General features: G+C 34.1%; 1 pseudogene across 1 annotated transcript; it reads right to left on the reverse strand.

Moving 5' to 3' along the window:
- Nucleotides 1–913: 913 nt before the first annotated feature.
- Nucleotides 914–14,172, reverse strand: LOC148843700 (glutamate receptor 2.8-like; annotated as a pseudogene). The gene is made up of 5 exons (XR_016103130.1): nucleotides 13,832–14,172; nucleotides 3,158–4,481; nucleotides 2,576–2,888; nucleotides 2,061–2,470; nucleotides 914–1,653 (listed from the first exon to the last, which is right to left on the reverse strand). The product of XR_016103130.1 is annotated as a glutamate receptor 2.8-like (transcript).
- Between the last annotated feature and the right edge of the window lie 2,595 nt (nucleotides 14,173–16,767).

Genomic DNA, 16,767 nt, shown 5'->3' on the forward strand with positions numbered 1-16,767 from the left:
AGACAGGTTCCCCATCGAAGACCTGAATCCCCGAATTTTTAATTAAAAGTTTGCTTTTAGAAAAGGTATTTAATTAAAATAAAGGATAAATTCAAATTCAAATAACATTTTAAATATATTTTGATATATATAATATAAATAATATTATAAATAACATAAATAATACTATATATTTAATATATATAACCGGGTCGGGGCGAGGTGTGGACTTCACTCCCCATTCCCACCTGGTTGGGGAGGCCGGATAATCGATGGGTATGAGAAAAATTGCCATCCCTACCCTATAGTTGTTTAGCCTCATAGATCAATAAGTTTTAAGCCCACTAAGCCCTAACATGTTTTTCTTGTGTATCACATTGGAACCCACTGATTAGTTGATATAAGACAACACTCACTATTTTTTATTGAATGTAAACGAGTAACAAGAATAACAGTAGAACTGAAGAAAATAAGGATCACTAGATGATTCTCAGGATTGATACTTATTCTATTTTTGATAATTTCTCTTGCAGCTGAAATGGTTACAAAATGAGGTATATCCTATTGAGGATAGAGGTATAGTATGATACAAAATGGAGATTGTGTTGTTCTCAGACTCACATCTATATAATAATAGTTAACTCTGGAAAATAACCTATGCACTCTTGTGAGTTGACTAACATGTCAATTTTTTAGCCCAGAAATTTCCAGAGAAAGAAAAGAAGCAGCAGCCAAATTTGATTACTATGATTTATGATTTATAGGGGAAAGAGACTTTGTTATTAAACTTTCTTTTCCACATTTATAGATGAGAAAAAAAAGATTTGGTTCTTCTTAGACATTCTTCCACCCTGTCATTACCTTGCCGTTACTAAGATTTAAGATTTTATTTTGAACATTTTCCACCAAAACATACATATGGAAAAAAAATATGCACGAATTATGGCTAGGTTTGGTATTATAATAGTTAGTTTATTAGAAAATTAAGAAAAGAGAAAACATAAAAACCTATATTGTCTCGGATTAAAATGTTGTTTTTAAGGTCATCAGCTACCAAGAAGCCACAATTTGATAAACTCTTCATCATGGCAACTACTTCATCAAATAGATAACAAGGATAAGAAGCTCAATCATTTATTATATACTTGTACTTGGATTGCCAGATTGTGGAGAGGAGATTCTTTGTTCATGCACTGGTTCTTCGACTTCTTCTAGTGGAACTGTTTGGTTGTGAACTCTTGAAGTGATTTGTGTATTGCTTGACATTTCAGTACCCTCAGCTTCATTTATAGGGTGAATCCAGGACTCAGCTCTTCTAAAAGTATGAGAGCTAAGATCCTTTTGATCAAAGCATTGTGCCATGGAGAGAATTTTTTCCCAAATTGGCTTTGGGGAAGCTGTGCTACTGTTTCCAGCTTGCCTTTGTTCATAAAGAAATTGAATTAGGAATATTAGAAGTGAAGAAACCGAAGCAAGTCCTGTGATGAGGAATAGTCCCCAGAAGCTCCTGAGACTAAGACTTGTTGAACTCGATGAAACCTCTGTGCTTTGATCTTGGCATTGGGTTTTCTGCTGAAACCATGTTCCTTCAATTTTATCCATTTCATCTCCTTCCTTGAGGTTTAGGATTGCTTTCGAAAAATATGGCACCAAAGGAGAACCAGTTGGGAAGACCTGGACAGTGTCAGACCAAGTAAGGAAATTAAAGCTTACAAGCAAGTTTAACTGGTTTATATTATCTAAGGAGTCACATAAGCTAATCTGGCATTTGGGGTTTGTAAGAAAAAGAAAAAGAATGTAAAATCTTCTAACCATTCCCTCAATCATTTAAAAGCATAAGCTGTTAGGTGAGTTCGTTGAATAGGTTGTTATTCTCTAATGCACCCCTACACAAAAAAGTCCATCTGGATTGAAGTGTGAATAAGTACAGACCCACTCATACCTTGTGCTGAAACTTAATGAGGATGACGAGAATCATTCAACCTAAAAACTTAAGTTGTACATGTTAGGTGAGGTCCTTGTTTGACCAGAAAATTCTGAGTGTTCAAAGTGCCCATAGCTAAGAGAAGGGAGAGACTTACAAAACCAAATCCATCCGTCTTGTAGGTCGGACCGACCATGGAGTACTTAGAGCAATATTTCGCGAGAAAGAGCTTGAGGTAGGGAATCTCATCAATAATAGCAGCAACTCCACCATTCTGACTTCCTTTTGATAAGGCCTCATGATATTGCTCTGGAGTACTGTAAGACCTCAGTTTGTTTTCATCCAAATTCAACCTTTTTATCAGCAGCCCCTTCACAAATGAATCCTTCTGGTATCCCACATAGTACCCCTTGTCTTTCAGTTCAAGTATATCCGTCAGCATTGGTTGTAACTGCTGTACTGTCAACATGGACGTAAGGCTTGCAGTATAGCTTTGGGTAAGGATGAGGACCACGAACACCCATATAATCAGCACAAACCTTGACAAGTTGTTAACTACTCTCTCCCCTGCAAAACCATCAAGATAGTGCAGCTTATTTAGTTACTGAAACCACAATCTGAACTGCATTGTGAAATGAAAGCATAACACAAAGCTTATTAGGGTTCAATTACTATGTGCAAATACAAGTGTTGAGAAGGAAAACCAAAAGATCATCCCAATTTGTTGAGTGGGAGGTCCCCTGAAATCTGTATTAACACGATGTTCCAGAATCCAAACCACAATGCCTGTGAAGACAAAAGCTGCCCCAGTTGTCAACCAAAGCTCCCAGGTTAATGGCTTCAAGAAAATCCAAGCATTTCCACTCTTGTCATTTCTGATTGGCACCACCATCGACACCCCAGATTCAGAATATGGCAATGTGAAGTCAACAAACCGAGATCGGTTAGCCACAATTGTTATGTCTCCAACGACAGCATCAAATTTCTGTTCGATATACCAACAGAAAATAAATGGATAATCAATAAAAATCTGATTAAGAAATACCAGTTTCCGTTTGGATAAGCTTTTTCTTTTCAGCTTTGGGTTGTGAGAAGCAAAAGTGATCCAATAATTGTTTTGAAAGTTTGGTAGGAGTTGCTTTCAGAAACATATATAACAATCTGAAGACAAAACACTTTTAACCTACAAATCCTGAAGCTTATGCAAATGCAACCTTAGTTACTAATAATTAGAAGGAAGATCAAGCAACCCACCTTAAGATGAACCTGATAAATAAGTTCATCGTAGCTCCCAATACTTTGTCCATCGGGCTTCATATAAGGAATGAAGTGATAAGGGACTGCAAATGGCAATTTGCTTAATGCAGCAAGAAATACATCTATTGAGAAACCACTGAAGGATGTCTCATTGATTTGAGGATCAGTTGTAATCCTCAAAAATTCCTTAAATCCATCTTTCACAGGAACTCCAATCCTTAGTTTCTTCCCTTCAATGGGTATAACCCAACCCTTTGGTGTGACAAATGAGTCTCCTGGCCATATTGGGTTTCTGATGAGATCCCTGAATTTGACTTGCTTTTCCCTGGTAAATCTTGAGAAAGTCCATACTTTGGTGACCAATAGCCAATAACTCTTTCCACTTTACCAATCAAATTGAAGATTTGGAAAGCTGAAGTCTCTAGCTGCCTATTGACCAAATGGAAATCACCACTCAATCCTTTAAATTTTGTACTTAAGATTGCTTTGAGAAGATTTGGACCCATCTGTGAGTATCCAATAGTTGCAATACTTGTTGGATTCTCACTAGCATCTCTCTTCAAGAAGCTAGTATTCATGGCTCCAACTCTTTCTACTGCCATAGCCAAAGCCCAGATTGTATCGTATGCCCATAACCCAAAGAGACTTAACTCCCCTATCTTCCTGTTTGGCTTGTCTAAGTAAAATCTCTTCGCCCACCTCGTCTTAAATTCTTCAAGTTTCGACTCTGGGATAAAAGGTTTTAAACCCAATATGCCATCCATCGAATCAATGGATGTGGAATTCATGGGATCAATTAGACTAGATAAACCATCTGTAATAATCCACACAAACCCTTCAGTCATCATTTTGTTCTCCTCTACTTGGAGAAAAAATCGAGAACCCAGAGAAGCTGTCATGTGAACCACAAAAACTCTAGTTTGCATGGTCTTCAATTGATTAAGCTCTTCCACTATTTGACCATCTTTGGCAGATGGAGGGATCACACTCCTGTAAGGCACACGAACGTCAATATCTTGGAAGGCATCAATGAGATAAGGTATGACCCCACTCCCATAGTCAGTATCTTCATAGATAGGGACAACTTCCTTCCATCCATAATTTTGGACAATGGCTTTAATGGCATTCACTTGAGATGAGTCATTTAGAGTCGTCCTAACAAAGAAAGGATTTTGAATGGGAGAAAGAGAAGGGCTTGTTGCAGAGAAAGAAATAATGGGCACCCGAGCTTTGTCGCCAAGATCAATCACAAACTTAGCTTCTGCTGATTTTTGTGGCCCTATGATAGCTTGTACTTCTTTGCTTTTCAACAAGTCGAAAGCTGCATGTTTCATGCATACAGTAAACAAATTGGTTGACATGATAGAACGATCAATCTCCACAGTATTTTATTGTCTTGTCTTAAAGCTAAAGCTATGTTTGGTTTGATAGAAAATAAGAGAGACAGAAATTTGAGGGAAAACTATTTTAATGAAATTCCTTAAAATCATTCCCTCAACTTTCTATTTCTTTCTTATTTTTCTATAATCCAAAAACAACTTATGTTTCATAAAGAGAAGTAAATATGTATGATAATATACATGAGTTAGTTTACTTCTTAATTAACTAGTTATTGATGTCAAATGATATTAATGCTTCAAAATGAGTGATATATTTTCTTAAAAACACTTGAGAAAAATATCAAGAATTAATAACTTGCTCAATGATTTCTAGAAAAGTAAGCTCTTCCATGATCTGCTCATGAGTTTCTTTACTGAAATTGCATGAACTCATCAACAGCTTAGAAATCCACAATATCTATTCTGAACTAATTGCACCGTTTCTTTTTTATTTTTAATTTTTGGTTAACCTATTTGTTATTTATATTCTATTAACTACTATTTTGTAATTAAACTTCAACAGAGTACATATATACAAGAGATGACGAAAACCACGGCTGACATATATATTGATAACAAAATATATGCATATATGAACAAAAACCATTTGTTTAAAACATAGCAACCAAAGGAAAAAGAAATTAAGAAATAATATAAAGAAAATAAAGTAGACAAGAAAATGCATATCAGATTCTTAACTACTTTTAACATGATATATCGAGTCAAGTCAACTGAGACTTATCCCAATCAACATATAAAGAACCCTATACATTGGGAAGCTGTTACACATATCTTTAATGACTTTGTTAAATTCTACATAAGCTTATTAATTAGTCTAGTTTGTTAACTCAAATAAGCTCCTATTGTGTCCAACAATTAAACATCCATCCATTTTTGGGCTTGCTAATTTAAGACCCTTCTTTCCAAGTAATTCTAAAGCAAGTTCTACACATTGCAATTAGATTTCTTTGATCTCTGGGGAGACTAAATCAGCCCCCCACAAGATTTTCCCCCACAATGTCCCAGAGCACATTCCCGCCATGTATTGAGAACATTTTCTGATGATATACCAAAAATGATGATGTAATCTTCAGGAGATTTTTTCAATACCGGTGGGGATGTGCTGTGGGACGTTGTGGGGGCAATCTCTGGGATCCCCGTGGAGCAAAATAATAAATAAATAATAAAGTAAAATTATTTCTTGTATCTTTATTGGTTATATTGATTAACATATATAATGTTTATATAATTATTAACAGTTACAGTTAGCTACTAGACTGCATTTTACACCATATATTTTGTTTTCAATGAGGGGCCAAATTCATGTTTTCTTCTCCACCAATTACTACACTATAATTAACACATGTCTTCATGACTCTCACTTGACAAAGGCAAACATCCTTTGATGCAAATTATTAGACTGATTATCTAGATAATCGTCACTCTTATGAGGCTATTGTATCTTAATGCAACCAAACATCGGGTTAACTTTGGCTGTTGGGGCCCAACAGCATAGGCTGTTGAGATAGTTTCTGGGCTGGATACGTTCTGGGCAGTTCACTTATTTACGCCCATGCTTTGGTTTTTAATCAAAATAAATTGAGATGTAATTACTAATTTATCCATTCTCATGGTAACGTGGCATTTCCAGAAACTGTCTCAACAGCCTATGCTGTTGGCCCCCAATTCCCCAAACATCTCTTAAATGCCAAAAAAGAAAAAACAAACTATTGGGTGACACGTATACACCACTAATAACCCCATGGTCCCCTCAAAGTTAGTGGTTGTTGGAATTAAATCCACATCTATGCTGAAGCGAATGAGCCCTCATTTGATGCTAAGGCTCAATTTGGAAGAAGTACAAATAAAAATACGTACAGTGTAAAGACTAATAACCCCATGGTCCCCTCAAAGTTAGTGGTTGTGGGAATTAAATCCACAATTATGCTGAAGCGAACGAGCTAATATACTAACTGAGACAATCACCCCTCATTTGATGCTAAGACTCAATTTGGAAGAAGTACAAATATAAATATGTACGGTGTAAAGATATGCGAAATGATACAAAATAGAAGGTTTTGCATTCTAATATTTGTATTTATACTCCTCATAAACTGAGGCTAAGCTTTAATACCAATGCATTGCAATAAATGCTCCAAAAATTGTTTTGGATCAAAGTCACTACTTTTCTGTATCGCATTTTCCATTGGCATACCTCCAATATTGTGAGATAACATTATAAAGACAACTAGCAACTAATCCCATGTTTCATGTATAATGCTGGTTGAAATCCACTATCACTTTGTACAAGAACATGTCACTCAAATGCTGTTTAATCCTTATGATGGGGAGTTTTTCTGTTCCGGGTTTTCTTGAATATTAGGCCTTATTCTTTTAAGGGTCTTTTAAGGGAGATGTTACCGTGTTAGAGTTGGCCTAATATAAATAAAATGTGTAGAGAATTGAGTTACAAACTTACAACAGAATGTAGATGAGTATTAGTGTAAACATAAAACACTGCAAGTTTAAATATGAACAAACTAGATCTAGTTTAGATAATACCCAAATCAATTGGTATATATAATAAACATTTATATTCACTCAACAAGTTGGGAGATTCAAAAGCTATCTCTATTTGGGGCATGGTTTTTAAAAACGAACCGGTGACTGAATCGGTCAGGGATTCAGTTATCGGTTCGAACAGTCCGGCCGTTTAACCCAAACGGTCGGCCCATTTTGACAAAAAAATTTTAAAAAAATTAAAAAAAATTAAAAAATTGAAAAACAGTCAAAACCGTCCGAACGGTTAATTGGTTGGTTCAGCGGTTTGCTGACCAAAATCAATGGTTTTGAGGGAAAATTGGTTTTGGAGGAAAACGGAACTGATCAGGTGACCGGTTCCCGGTTTTTCCAGTCCAACCGTCCGGTCCGGTCCGGTTTTGAAAACAGTGATTTGGGGTATACTTCAATATATTTTCTAAAACTTAAAACAAAATCTATTCTTGAGATTTTGGCTTAAAAACACACTTTGATTGGGTTATTTATTAATAGGGAGAATGACGGTTCAGCCCAAGGTCAGAATTTGTAGGTTTAAAGTACTGTTGGGGTAGGTGCCAGCTCGGAATTGATGCCAATTTATGAGCAGGTATTCATGCATAGAGTGTGTGTATTTGAGATTTTGAATGTTTATAGATTTGCAGTAGGATTCAGAAATCTGCATTGGGCCTATCCGTACTTCTCCATTTATTAATATCATGTTCAATAAATCTTATAGAATCTATGTATTACAATATTTGTTTTTTTTAACCATCATTTTGATGGTTTCCCAGCATATGAATTGTTTTTTCATGCAAAACCAACTAGTTTTGTTTTGAAGTTTTTGTTTCTCAACAAAAAGTAAAAAAAGGAAAAAGTCAAAAACAGTTCAATAACATGTTTTTTTTTTCTTGCTGATGTGAGCGTTTCAAAAATAAATGAGAACAAAAAATTTCACGGTGTTGAACACTACCTATATTTTGCAACCCTTTGAACACTACTATTTGAAGGTGCTGGGTGGTAATTTGCTAGGCTTGGTGCTCAGACTGAACATATTATAATCCTTAAGACGTTTCCAAGACAACGAGTTGGGATCACCTGCCAGAAAAATACGTTCCAACACCCTCCCGACATAATCTAACATCATATATCTCATTAGGCATGGATAAGAAAATCAAGCTTTTCACAAGCTATTTGAGTTCGGCTCATGAAAGGCTCCATTTGACTTGGTCTAAACTAAGATTCCAATCAAGTTTATATTATTTATAAGCTAATAAAGCTTATATTATATATAATTTTTTTATTTTTATATGTATAAACTTAAATTTTTTTATGAAGTTTGGCATACTATGGAGTTCAGTCCTGAGCTCAAGCCTCATATTTTTCTGCCAAGCCAAACTTAAATAACTAGATATTCAGCTTGGCTTGGTTCAACTTGAATCCACTCCTACATTTCACCATGAGACAGTAACCCACCATGTATAAGATGTGTGGTGTCAAATCATATTGGGAGGGCATTGGAATGTATTTTATTGGCAAGTGATTTGGATTCCAGGCCAATATTTTGTTATTAGAATAAGGAAAATTTTTCGATTAGTACCCTATACTTTGGGCCTAGTGCCACTTTGGTCTCCGAACTTTAAAACGTGACAATTCAGTATCTAAACTTTCAAAATGTGTCAATCTAGTACCTATCATTAACCAATCCATTAACCAGTTGTTAAGTGACATTTAAAAAGACACAAATGCCCTTTGAGTGTCATCTAATTTTCTTTATCAACCATCCACATGTTGATAAAAATGAACAGTTTCAAATCCTTGCCTCTTTTATTCAAGAAAGTTGGGGTTACGTCTCAGTGGGCATTCTGGTGACTCCAACTTTCTTGAATAGAAGATGCAAGGATATGAGACTGCTCACTTTTTGTCAATGTTTGGATGGTTGATAAAGATGATTAAATGACACTCGAAGGGTATTTGTGTCTTTTCAAATGTCACTTAACAGTTGATTAATGACAAGTACTAGGCTGACACATTTTGAATGTCCGAGGACCAAAATAGCACTAAACCCAAAGTACAGAGCAAACAACTAGGTCTACTGGGCCTAGCATGAGCTGCCAAATAAAGACATGACTTAAAAGTGGAGTGGCAAATGGATGGGTTGGGTTGGATGGAAATTGAACGCCAACCCATCCACCAACCACCCACATCTTTTCATAGCTTATATCTCTAATTTGTACATCAGTTGCAACCCCATGTAACCCATACCTAACCTAAAGCATCCATGTTGACCATTAGAAGATGCAAAGGGTCACTTATAGAAACACTGCCTATGGTTTCACATATTTTCTAAAACTTACCCTTGTAGTTTGAATATTACAAATAAGACACCTCTTGTAGTTTGCAATTGCTTTACTTATCACTTTCTCAGTGTTGCTATGCGTATTTTTTAAATAAAAGGCACTGGACCATAGTTCTACTCATTTTAAGAGGTCATATGACCATTCTCAAACATAAAAAAAAAAATAAAAAATAAAAATATACAAACAGTTATAAGGTCAATTAAGTAAAACTTGCATGTTAGAAACTATAGAGCGTGTTTTCACTAATATGTAGACTATAGAGTAGGTTTTACTGAATATGTAAAACCATAAGGGGTGTCTAAGCAAATGACCTATGTAAACCAATCTTTGTTGAGGAAAACAATCTCTTGATTTCTACTATAGTGACATATGTCCTTATCTAATTGGTTCAACCCAAATATCAAAATTGGATTTCATTAAAAATAGAGAGGGAAAGGAGATAAAGGAGAGAGAAACCACATAGAATAGTGAGAGGAGAGAGAAAATTGAAGGAACTGTGAAGTGGGAGAGAACAAAAAAAGAGAAATATAAGAATAGAAAAGATTGAAGGGGAGAGAAATAAAAGATGAGAGAAGAGATGAAGTGAAATGCATGAGTGAAGAGAGAGAAACCCATGAGAGAGAGAGAGCTTCTTATTTTATGTAATTGATCCACATGAATGCACGTAACCCAACCCCTTTTATTTGATCCAAATAGGCCAGTTAACCCATATTCAATCCCATTAAAGAGTTTGATTGGATCATAGGTGAGTTGGGTCAAAAATTGAAACCCCTACGCCATGTATAAGATTGTAAATGTCTTTGCTTAGAACATAACAAATGTGATTAAGTGGCCTTGGGACTCCCGCATGTGATGTTATCTATAGACTATTCCTAGTGTTATCTATACACTAGGAATTGTGTACTGCTTTGCACGTTACAATTTTTTATGATGATGATGGTAAAGTAAATAATATGTTTTCAAAATTTATCTCATTTATTTTTGTTTAATATGATAAATATATGATATTAGAGATGTGTCCAAAACTTTAACTGTCTTTTATAATTTTTTTCTAATTTTTATACTTTTGTTGTTTTCATCATTTTTAATTATTATTATTATTTAATTATGACATCAAGGGTTTTACACATTTAACATAAAAGGTTGAATTGTTGACTTACTACCAAATAGGAAAATAACTCCGTTTTGGGTTGATTTTAAATTTGTATTTTATTTCTACCATCAATAAAATAATTATTCTTTGGCACACTTATTTTTTTAATATGGTCAATTAATACAACTGTTAATGAAAAATGTGAGTTAGTACCCTAAATATAAGACTTAATGATAGGGAATTGAATGAGAAGTGTAGTAGTCCAAATTAAATTTTATGTCCTCATAATTGGAGAGACCAAATTTAAAAATAGGGGTATTTTAGTCAAGAATAGGATTCAATGAATGTTATTGAGAGTTATTAGGTACCTTAAATATAAGACTTAATGGGAAGGATTTGAATGAAAAAAAAAAAGGATATTCAAATTACTCTCTCTCTCTCTCTCTCTCTCACGTTCCCAATCACTTAGCCAATCCCCTCCTATAAAATTTCTCCTAAGCTATATGTCCCACGTAAAACACCTCTTAATCTATATTACATCCCAATGAACTCCATAAAAAACAAAAACATGGTAAATTAATTAATTAAATTAATTTGAGTAGTTAAATTAATTTGTGAAATATTTTCATATTTTCATATTTTCAATATTTACTGATATTATTGAATATTGTTTACTAAATATCAACACCTAAACTATAAGTTTTCGTAATTTTAGTAAATTGGAAATTTTAATTACTAAAAATTACTGATTTTCGTAATTTAATTTAAAAAAAATTGATTATTAGTTATTGAAAGCAATAATTACTGAAAAATTAATAATTAATTAAAATACCGATAAATAAAATTTATGCTTTTACATTCTTTGTAATTTTGATATTATCGGTATTTTCTAGAAATAAGTAGTTATTGATATTTTCAGTAATTGTTTTCAAATTATTAATATTTAATAATATTATCAGATAATAATAAAAAATTTCTAGTAATGTTTTAGTGGAAAATTAATATATAAAATTTTTACATTTTCAGTAACTTTGATATTATAGTAATTTTTAGCAATAATCAGTTATTGATATTTTCAATAATTTGGTTAATATATTAATATTTAATGATATTATCATATAATAATTAAAACTTTTCAATTATTTTTTAGTGGAAATTTAAGTTTAATAAATATAAATTGATTTTTATTTTTAGTATTTTTGATATTTACTATAATTTTTTATCAAAAATTAGTTATTTCAGTAATTAAATTTAATGAAATTAAGTTAAAAAAAATTCTAATTATTCAAATAATTAATTGGAAATCTTTAATAATTTTCATAAGTATTAGATACTATATTTATAATTACCTTAATTATTCAAACTATATTTATGGGTTTGGGGGTGTTATGGGTTTGGGGGATGACCCTCCAGGTAGGAATGGCAATGGATGGGTTTGGGGCAAGGATCATACTCCCTGTCCCAACCCTGAGTTTTAAATTAATCTATTTTTTCCAACATCAATCCTCGTCAGGAAAAAACATAGCATACATCCCTAGTCCCAGATGAAGATGGGTTCCCAATCGAGGACCTAAATCTTCAAATTTTTAATTAAAAGTTTATTTTGATTAAGGTATTTGTTTAAAATAAAGGAAAAAATTAAAATGAAAATAACATTGTAAATATATTTTGATTTATATGTATAATATAAATAATATTTTATATTCAATATAATATATATACAAATATATTTAATATATATAATCAAGGTTAGGGTGGGGTGTGGACTTCACTCCCTGTCCCTGTCCCTGTCCCCATCCCCACCCCATTCCCACCCTATCCCCACTAAGGCAGTCTCCATCTCCATCCCTGCTTGGTCGGGGAGGCTAGGTACTTGGTAGGGTTGAGGAAAAATTCCATCCCTACCCCTGGATTGTGTAGCCCTGTAGAGCAATAAGTTTTAAGTTCAATATGCCCTAACATCTTTTTTCTATTAATCATGCGGGGCCATGCTATCTATCTATCTATCTATCCATATATATATAGCTTTTTGGGTGGGATCCACCTCATAAAGCCAATATCTGCCCCTTGAAAGTCCTCCCAAACAGGCACATAGTCTCTTCTCTAAAGCAATTCAACCAAAGCTTCAACCCTTCCAAATGGTATTGGTCGAAGCTCTTCCAATACCATGTCTTTTATGCATTATAGATTTTCCCATTTAATAATGGTGCCAACAAGTCTAGATCAGCTCCTCACAGCGTGTTCCTCGCAATGATCTCACAGCATGTCAGCCTCACTTGGAAACATTTCTTGTATTTACATGTTTACATTTATGGAAAATTGTTCTCAATGCATAGTGGGAAGTGCAAGTCAGTGTGAAGAGTGCTATTTGAGGAACAAATCCCAATTAAGGCAGAGCCACCAGCAACCCCCAAATGCAAGAAGACCATTCAGAACAATAGTATAAGGTTTTTAGGCAGTATTTGGCAAGTCTTTCCATACAATCTTCGGGGCTTTGGAAAGCTTGAATGATTGAAATTTGGTCTTTTTCTGTATGGTAACAAAAGACACAAATTTTGTAAGAAAGATGAGAAGACACGTGCATGAAAAGATTGAAAACACCGAATTTTGGCAAGCTTTAAGTGAAGCTTTACCTTCAGGTCTTTCAGCATGATAGATATCCTCTAAACATAGTTTTAAAAGCTCGGTAAATCGAACCACTTACTAAATGGTTTTTTTCTTTAAAGATAAGACCCCGAAAATTCAATGTCTTTTGCCATCTGAACTGTTGGAAGATCTTTCTAAAAAGATTTTGCCAAAACAATACCAAAATGTTTGTCTCGTCTGAGACTAACCTAAATGATCTTCAATTTAGTGTGAATTAGGATTTCATTAATTTATTTTGTATCAAGCATGTCAACCCCAGTTTGCAGCTGACCCAAAGAAAAAAATTGCAAAAAGAAAAAGAAAAAAAAAACAAATGAACCCAGAAGTACTGATTTTTATGTGTCTATTGGGCCTACTTTTACAATTACCGAGTCGTTTTTGTAGAGTGGCTCTTTGGTCTTGGTTTTGGGTGGGATTGAGAGATTTTTCAGAGAACATTAGGATTGAACTGCTTGAGGAGTTCTGATCAAAACCCATTTATCTGCATTCTACTGTAAGTGTTGTGAGAACTGTGTGAGAAAAAGAATCCAGTCTCATCTAACACCAAGCCCCAATTTTAAATAGAATTGTTGGTTTAGAATTCTTGCACAAATGACCTTGTTTTGGTGATTGCCCTTTGTTCTCTGAAGAAAAAAAATAATAAAAGGAAGAGAAGTACCTGCAGAGGCTGCGTTAACAGCATCCCCCTTAGAATCCCTGGTGTGAAGAACAATCTTTGTTCTATAGTTAGTATGAACAGCATAGAACTCAGAAAGCGCCATGTCGATGCAGACCCGGGCCATCTCCCCGACTGTAGAATTCAAATCGAGAACTACACCGACAGGAATCGGAGATGTTGTTTTCGGACTTCCATTTTGACCAGTCCCCAGCACAGATAAGCAACAGACTCTCACCATGACAAAGCAGAAGAGGCACAACTGTGCTGGCTTCAACATTTCAAGAATCTTGAGTGCTCATGTATCTAGTCAGTCATCTCATCACATATAAATAGAGTGGAAATTTCAGTGATATTCTATTCCCCTCTGATTTCAAAAAAAAAAAAAACTTCATGGACCCAATTTTTTTTTTTTTTTAACCCCCAAGTGTGGCATATATTTTCATGTCACTCTCATTCATTTCCTATGAATCGGTCAGGTCAACGAAACTGATTTTTTGGGGGGAATAAAAAGTAGGATGAGTTGGGCTTTTATGTTTTTGAAATGGGTAATTTTGGTAATCTAATCATTTTATTCAGTTGGGCTTTTATGTTTTTGAGCATTTTGGTTCAGAGAATGAGGGTTTTTAGGGTGGTCACTGGTCAGTGAAATTTATGCAAATTTTAAATATTACTGTCCAATAACATTTGAACACGTGGAAAAGGAAGACTGAAATGAATGTTCTTCATAAATTGTGAGAGAAGGCTGGGCAAAGTATGAGCCAGATAATGAGATAAATACTGAAAATAATCAAAAAAGCTTATTCGACTTTTCTGTTAGAAAGACAAGAAGGGAAGCAGCTTTCATCGTACATATTAAATGCAAACGCGTAAATGCTTTGTCATGACTCAAGACTTGAACAGGGAGACCAGGAAGGATACAATGCAAAATGGCGTTACGTTTTTCATTGGGTATCAAGCCACACAACAGCATTCACCTATTTTCCTATAAATAAGTAGACATAAACTTGCCACGTGTGAGGATATAGTTTGAGGTGTTTTATGTTTAAACTCGGAGACACGTATAAAAAGCTGAATAAAAAGAAAATTCATGTGGCCATCGCCAATATGAACTATTCATATATTGACTTACGTTGTATTTCATACTATTGTTATTTGGTTTAAATTTAAGTTTTATGTATTTCAACACTTGATGACTTGGCGAGGCAAGTGTTGGCATCCGTTAATTCAATAATTTGTATGTTAGGTAGGGGTGACCAAACTGATCGAAAATGAATCGAAAAATTGGTTAATCGAATCAGTCGGTTTGGTTTTGGTTCAGTGTTTTCTAAAAAAGCCAAAGTACCGGATCAATTTTAATTAATTAATATAGAAAATCGGTGATTAATCGAATCGATTGATATATATATATATATATATATATATTTATATTTTTTATATATTATAAATTAATTAATATGCATTATATATATAAATATATATATATATATATATATATATTTTATAATTTATAATATATTATTCATTATTTAAAATATAATATTTTATATACATTTATAATTTTTCATTATATATTTATATATATTTTTATAATATATGTTATAAAAATTAAAAAACCATACCAATGGTTAACCGAACCGTGAACACCTCTAATGTTGGGACCATAGTTTTAAAACCAATCTAAACTGATTTTTGGATTAAATGGTCTGATCATTCATTTCGAACCCTAGTAGGCAATTTTGGGTCCAAAACCGGACCCGGAGCCATGACCGTCCAACCAGTTCAACTGTCTAATCCATCCAGTAGCTCGACCCCAAATGTCAAATCCGTGCAGATTTTCAAAACATGCTTTGGACTAGCAAAATAAAATTAGATAACAAGTCAACAAGCGGGTCAAGAAAGCCAGACAAGGTATTAATGAAGAGTAAATTAGGCCAAGGAAACTGGACCTAGTTTTTTAAAATCAGATTTTTGTCAAAAACAGTTGATTTGATCAACAAACCACTGATTTGGACGATTAACTGTTTGAAATATTGAATGGTTTTGACCGTTTTTTAATTTTTTTAATTTTTCGTCAAAATTGACTAATCATTCAGTTCGGTTGGACCATTCAACCTAGGAACCGGACCCCTGATTGGTTCGTTCTCCGGGTTGGTTTTACAAACCTTGGATTCAAGATAATGTTTCCCGCAATGATGGTCGATCGTCGCTGGACAAAACCAAAACCCCCAATGATTTTTGAACACACCAATGTTGGTGAAAAAGGAAAAATATCATAGTTTTCAAAATCGGATTGGATTGGATGGTTGGATTGGAAAACTGGGAACTGGTAATGTGATCGGTTTCGTTTTACCCTAGAACCATTATTTCCCTAAAAATAGTTGATTTGGCAGTAAACCACTGACTCGGACGGTTAAACTGTTCTAACCATTCAATGGTTTGGCCGATTTTTATTTTTTTTTATTTAAATTTTTTTTGTCAGAATGGGCCATCCATTCGGTTCGAATGATCGGATCATTCGACCCGAGAACTGGACCTTTTAAAAACCTTGCAAAATATCATATCAAATTGGTGTTTAATTAAAACACTGACATGTTCAAAATCACGAGGGGTTTTGGGGTAACTGCAATGACGGTCGCAAGAAATGTGGTCTCATCTCTTGTGGGTTGAAATCCTGTTTGCAGTAGGGTTGGGGTTATGGATTTGAGGGATGGGCTATCCCCGTGACATCAAAAGATTTTCCCAAAAAAGAAAGAAAACGAAAATAACAAGAAAATACGTTTGGAGAGGATTCTCTAGTCTTCTAGTCGTGGTGTTGGTGCTGAGTTTACTTCATTTTATCAAGCAGTTTGGTATATGTCCGGTTGTCATATTTTTTTTTTGTTTTCTCAGTTTCATGTTGGTATTCAGTTTTTAGCTTCTGGTTGTATTGCTGATTG

This window comes from Nelumbo lutea, chromosome 8, assembly GCF_056320005.1.
Source record: "Nelumbo lutea isolate HS-2025 chromosome 8, American lotus-T2T, whole genome shotgun sequence".
Lineage (NCBI taxonomy): Eukaryota > Viridiplantae > Streptophyta > Magnoliopsida > Proteales > Nelumbonaceae > Nelumbo > Nelumbo lutea.